The sequence below is a fragment of the Silurus aristotelis genome (assembly GCF_946808225.1).
Source record: "Silurus aristotelis genome assembly, chromosome: 1".
Taxonomy (NCBI): domain Eukaryota; kingdom Metazoa; phylum Chordata; class Actinopteri; order Siluriformes; family Siluridae; genus Silurus; species Silurus aristotelis.
The window spans coordinates 17,367,117-17,373,116 of record NC_139574.1 but is presented as its reverse complement, the minus strand read 5'-3'; positions in this window follow the sequence as shown (position 1 = coordinate 17,373,116).

Sequence of the window (6,000 nt, the reverse complement as noted above, 5' to 3'; positions counted from 1 at the left end):
GTTAGAAGCTTTGACATGATCTTGTTTGATATCTGTGTTATATAAAGTACCCTAGTCAAAATTTAAGATGCATTTCTTGAAAATGACTCTTGGAAAAGAGACATTCTGAAAATGTATATATGCTCTATGCTTCACTCTATCATCAAAAATGCTTGTATTTTTTATTTTTTTATTTTTTTTATTAAAGGTGGCTTAATTCTAATACACTCAAATACAAATGAAATGACTACAGCTTTGGCTCCTATTAAGGGCTGAAACTTGTATCATCCTTAAGCCACATAAAACCCATGAACATGGCTCTGTAAGCTAAATTGGTTCAGCAGGGAGATACCTAGCAGAGTTTTTGCATGAATGTCTGCTGCGGTGTGGTCCCACATGGGTAAGATTTGCACTTCATTTATGCCTATGACCCATACTTGCTTTTTTTTGTGGATTATTTTGTCTAGGTGCTGTAGATTTCAATATAAGAACTGCATTATATTATACAACATGCGCACACTGGACATCCTTTCAACTATTTTCTAGTATCAGTGTCTTTTCTCTCCAGAATCCCTCAAAATCCCTTTAGTGTTTGTTTTCTCTCAAAGTTTCTTCATGATGTCGATTCAGGGAATTTGGCTGGTTTGTTATTGATGTGCGCACTTTGGCCTTTCACTTGTTCAAAAATATGAACATACATATTTTTGTAAAGATGCCTTGTGACAATGTCTATAAATTATATTACACAAAACAACTCCCAAAACCCATGGTTGCCACCAATAGACAGGTAATTAATTCAAACCGTTTTAGAGTGGATTTCTGAACATTAAATTGTAAACATAGTGACAGTATAAGTGATCTAAAAAATATTAGGTCATAACTGGTCATCAGATATAATTGTGTTCATGCTGAAAGGCCTTTTGAGAATCATGGGACATGTACTGTACATGTGGGACAGCTTACTACATATGTCTAGACTCTATATGTGAGAAGATGTAGACCAAAGCATTTAATAGCATATGAGAAATATTAATTTATCTCATGAGTTACGAACAATATATATATACCTACATTTTAACCTTCATAGTTTGATCAAATAGATCATAAAACTTGATTTTGTATGTTAATGGACTACTGATGGCCCCAGAACAGTTTCCCTGTTTGTCCTACCCTGATGGCAGGGCTGATGCTGAAAATGCTAAAAGCACTCAACAATGCTAATGTGGGACTTCAAATAGTGCTTCCTATTGCGGCACTTTCTGATGAAAAATGGCTTCTTACTGTGTTCAACAATCAATTGTCAGGTTATAATGACATTTAGCCAAATACGTCCTAGACGATAATGAACAGATATCAGTCAAAAAATACCCAAAGATTTACCTTGCAATATAAACATTATATAAATAATTTAATCCATGTTTATTTGAGAAATGGGGAGAAAAGATTTACAGATTAAAACTGCACCAACATTGCGTCATCTCTGCCAACCTGTCAACACTGGAAAATACATTATTTCTAACAAAATAATCAGTTTTCCGAGCAGAAATAGGAATGAATCACGGCAACTCATTCTTTTTTATTTATTTATTTTTTTTTTACCTCAATTCATCCTTTTGTATTTAGTGGTGATGTAAAAATAAATCCCTCCATTTTCATTTCCTCTGGCTGCAGTGAGAAGTTTCTTTCTAATTTCTAATATCTTTTTGCTATAGGAAAAGCCTTCAACAAAGACCCATTAACCAATGATGACAAAGTGTAATGTTTTAAAATTCAGTCTACATAAATGAAATCTGAGAAATACAGGTTGATTGTATCAGAGTAGAAGTAACTTTTGAAAATTGAATTATATAAAGTTTAAACTGGACAAAAGCAGCAAAACTCAGGCAGAGAAGAAATGTTCTAAAACAATTTAAAGCACACAAAGGATGCGTTTCTTTAGCGTTACTCTGCACCACGGCCACATACTGTAAATATATTTTATATTCATTTTTGATTTTAGATTTTGAGTGGGTTTGAATGTTCCCCTCACCTGCACTAGATCTTTATTTTCACAAGTTGGTGTAAATAAGGTGATGACCTATCTATGCTTAAAGTTTGCAGTACAAAAGTAATTCATGTTACTGAAAGCCTAAAGGTATATGCTTGCTCTCCTACAATGAAGTGGTAATGTATACTGGGAAACAAAAGCACACATATCTGAGCTTATGTCAGAACTTGCCCTTTCCACTATGATTCATTAGAAGTGCATGCCATTTGCAAATTTGGGAACATCCTTTGTATCTGAAATTCTGAATGTAGCTTTTTATAGAGTCTGTTACTAAAAAAAATAAACATAAACAAATGGCCTAGGTGTTTGAAATAACAAGTGAACTCAGGGAAAAAAATTTTAGGTTCAAGGTATATAAAAATGGAATTTAGAGCTATGTTCAACCTAGCTGAACAAAGTGAAAATAGGAATCAAAAGCAGAAACAAGAATGTAAACTTCTGAATGTAAACATGTGAGTTTGGTGATTCGAAATAACCCCCAGGTGTTAATACGTCTCCGGTGTCCTATCCAGGTTATATGTCAGCCCCATGCACAGTGTTCATAAGACCAGCTGTAACCTTGACTAGGATCAAGCAGTTACTGACGTGTATCAAACCAACAAATCAAGCCCACTATAAGAAAGTACATCGGAAGCAGAATAAAAATAACCATGCACTATTATTACTGGTGTCAAATCATTGTGGAAGTCATCAAACATTATACTTTTAAAGTGCATCTTACATCATCCTGATTTCAGGAATTAACATAAGCTACACTGACTCTAGGTTTCAGAATTGACAGTGTGTAGATAATCTTCTCTCTGAGCCTGGCACCTCACACACATGTACTGCTGAAACATTTACTGTGTGAATGATGTTTTGAATGCAACTTTTCCTGTGGCAGAACTTCAATAATTTCATAGACTAATAATTATAGAAATTGAATTAGGAACGCTGTTGAAACAAAGCAAATAGACAGCAGGACATACTACTATGTTGGAAATGTATTCTATATGCACATAAATTTGAATGGAACTCCAGATTTTAGTTGAACCTCATATCAGGATTGGTTCACCTTTCACTCCAACAGTGCATTTAAATGTTTTAAGTCTGTTTCAGCAGATTTGTAATAAAGCAGTGACTCGAAGGTTAGAGGACAGAGTATGATGAGGTTAAAAAATGGAATATACAAAACATCTATATGAATATATTGTATACATACCAATCTTTTACATATTTCTCCTATTTATGCACATTAGAATTAGAGCTTAGATATTAGTAGATTTTTTTTTAAAGATTAGAGTGATCTTTAAAGATTAAAGATCACTTTTTTTATGTTTAATATATGAAATAATTTTGTTATTTCATATAAGTTAAAATGATATTAAATTGTTGTAAAATTATAATGTTAGAAATTGTTACAAATTCTCGACTAAAAGTCTCTAAATAATAATACCTTCTTTTATTTGCTTGCACCCGTTTTAAGGTTATTTTATTGGGGTTTTATTTTTTGTTATAGCTTAGATTTAACAGTGACAGCCCTGAGACGCTCTAAATGCCGAACCTAAAATGAGCTCCAGCTTCATGTTGCACAGAGACAGAGGGCAAAAAAAAAAGTGATGTAGTTTTTATACATTTAGACAAAGATCACATTTATTTGTATAAAGAATTATTACATTTATGAGTTGACATTTCCTTAGAAAAGCTACACCCATTGCATTCCTATAGCGCAAAAAATAAATGAATAAAATAAAAAAGATTACTCGGTAAAATCAAACATTGTCCTTGTTTGGTGTATATTGATTGGTGAATTTCTATTGTATAAATCATGACTTTATTTGACTTGACTTTGAATAGTTCTTTATTTTGCATAATAAATATTTGAAAGTAAAATGTTTGGAGCGTGTGTCCTGCAGCTCTGCTTTAACTTAAAATATGTGCTAGAAGAGAAGTAAAATGTCTAATATTTACTTGAAATATCTGGAAGGTGTGAAAGGAATACAATACACACAGTCACTCAGATATTGTACAGACCGTTTGCAAAAGGAATCCTGTTCTTCCGGCTATTAAACACTACATACATGACAAAACAAATTAGATCACTTGCATGCAATATATACAAAGGAGTCTGACCACTCATTAAATCAAACCACAATTAAATCATTTTTTTTTCTCTTGTGGTTTTCTGTTTGCTATTTTCACCACAAACATTGACATTTACTAAGTGTTATAGAGACCCCTAGTTATTCACAGCAATGGTTCTCAAACAAGAACCTCCAGGACTCCTTGAAGCACAGACAAAGGGTCCATAATTTCTTTCTATTATTGCACCAATAGCAAATCAATGATTTTTAAATATATAATTGAGTTCATTTTTTTAGTTCGTTTTTTGTTTTTTTTATAAGTTAAAAGGGTCTACAGATGCAAAAGTTTGCAAGAACCTCTGTTTGAACCTCACTGTAGTATTTTTTACTGCAGAATTCTTATTTTAATGCTAGGCAATTAATATCCAAAGGGTATGAATTGAAAAGCATACAATATAAAAGACTTATTATACATTGTTGGATGAAGACAATAAGTCAAGTATGAAGTACTAGATTGCTTTAAGAACTTTTTTGACTAACGTATTGTTCCTAGAAAAGTTGTGACCTTGTGTGTCATTGTTTCTTGGGTTTTTTTGGAGACGGCATTCAGAGCCTCTCAGCAACACCTGTGGTAACAGAAACACTTTTACTATTTGAAAATCAACATCTATGACAAGCAAATCAGACAGAACAACCGCTCTCTTTATTTTCTGCGAGAATAGAATAAAGAATAGGACACTGATACTTTGAGTCATTTTCTAAAATAATTTTAAAAGGCAAAAAGTTAATAAAAAAAAAATACAAATACCAACATGACTAGAATTAATATGTGCAACACAAATATACAGTAGATGAGTAGTGTATAATGTTTTAAACTATGTATAGGTCAGACCTTGAATATTCATTAAACAGAATCTAAGATACCAAGTTGTTGAGGTGGGACAAAACTAAAAAAAAAATTGTAAAGAAATGAAGACTCTGGGAACTCCCACACACTCATTTCCTGAGTTTAAACTTATTTTAATGGCACATACATGATAATATTTATTAGATCTATCTAAGAATTAAAATAAAATAATATTGACATATAAATGTTTTCAATGCATTAAAAGTGGCACAACATTAAAATGGCTGTTAATAAATCACACAAGATCTATTATCAATTTTTACCAGCATTCAGAAATGTTCAGAGAACAAGAGATTAACTGCAGGTATCCTACAATGAAATGAAAGAAAATCTTAGTGACACACTGTCCCCCCAGGCTAATTTCAGTAAGACATTTCTTTCCGGAAAGAAAAAAAAAACTTGTTGATATAGTGGATATAGATGTTTCTATGTAGCAGAAGAGATGTGCACAGAGAGATGCATTGTATTGGAATGTGCATATGCTTCTTTAACACATCACACAGATCCACTCCGTACTGAGGTGTGATCGAGGTGAGATTCATAGTGTCTGTACTGCAGTTTCAAGAGATAGAGAATTGACTCCTCCAGCAACCCACAACATATTTGCTGAGTCGGTGCATAGACAGTACTTAACTTCTTGGATTATCCTTGCAATAAAGTCTCAGGAAACCACTACGTACTGATCCGTCTATTTTCATGGCCACCAGAGGCACATCTGCGTTTTCCAGAAACAGCACTCTCTCCTCGAGTGTCTGAGGATCAGCAATCAGCTTAAGATATTTTTGTATTTCTAACTTGTTTTGTACGCAAGTGCATGCTCATGATCTTCAGACACTGAATGAAACCGGTCATGGCACACATTTTTTCTCATTAAAAAGTTTACATGTTTTGGGAGGGATGTGTGCTTTTATTCTTTCTTAGCAACTGGATGTTCCCACTGAGGGTCGATTTTTGTGTCTCTTAAGACAAGTTCTTTTCCCAACAAGGTTCACTTACTTTTCTCA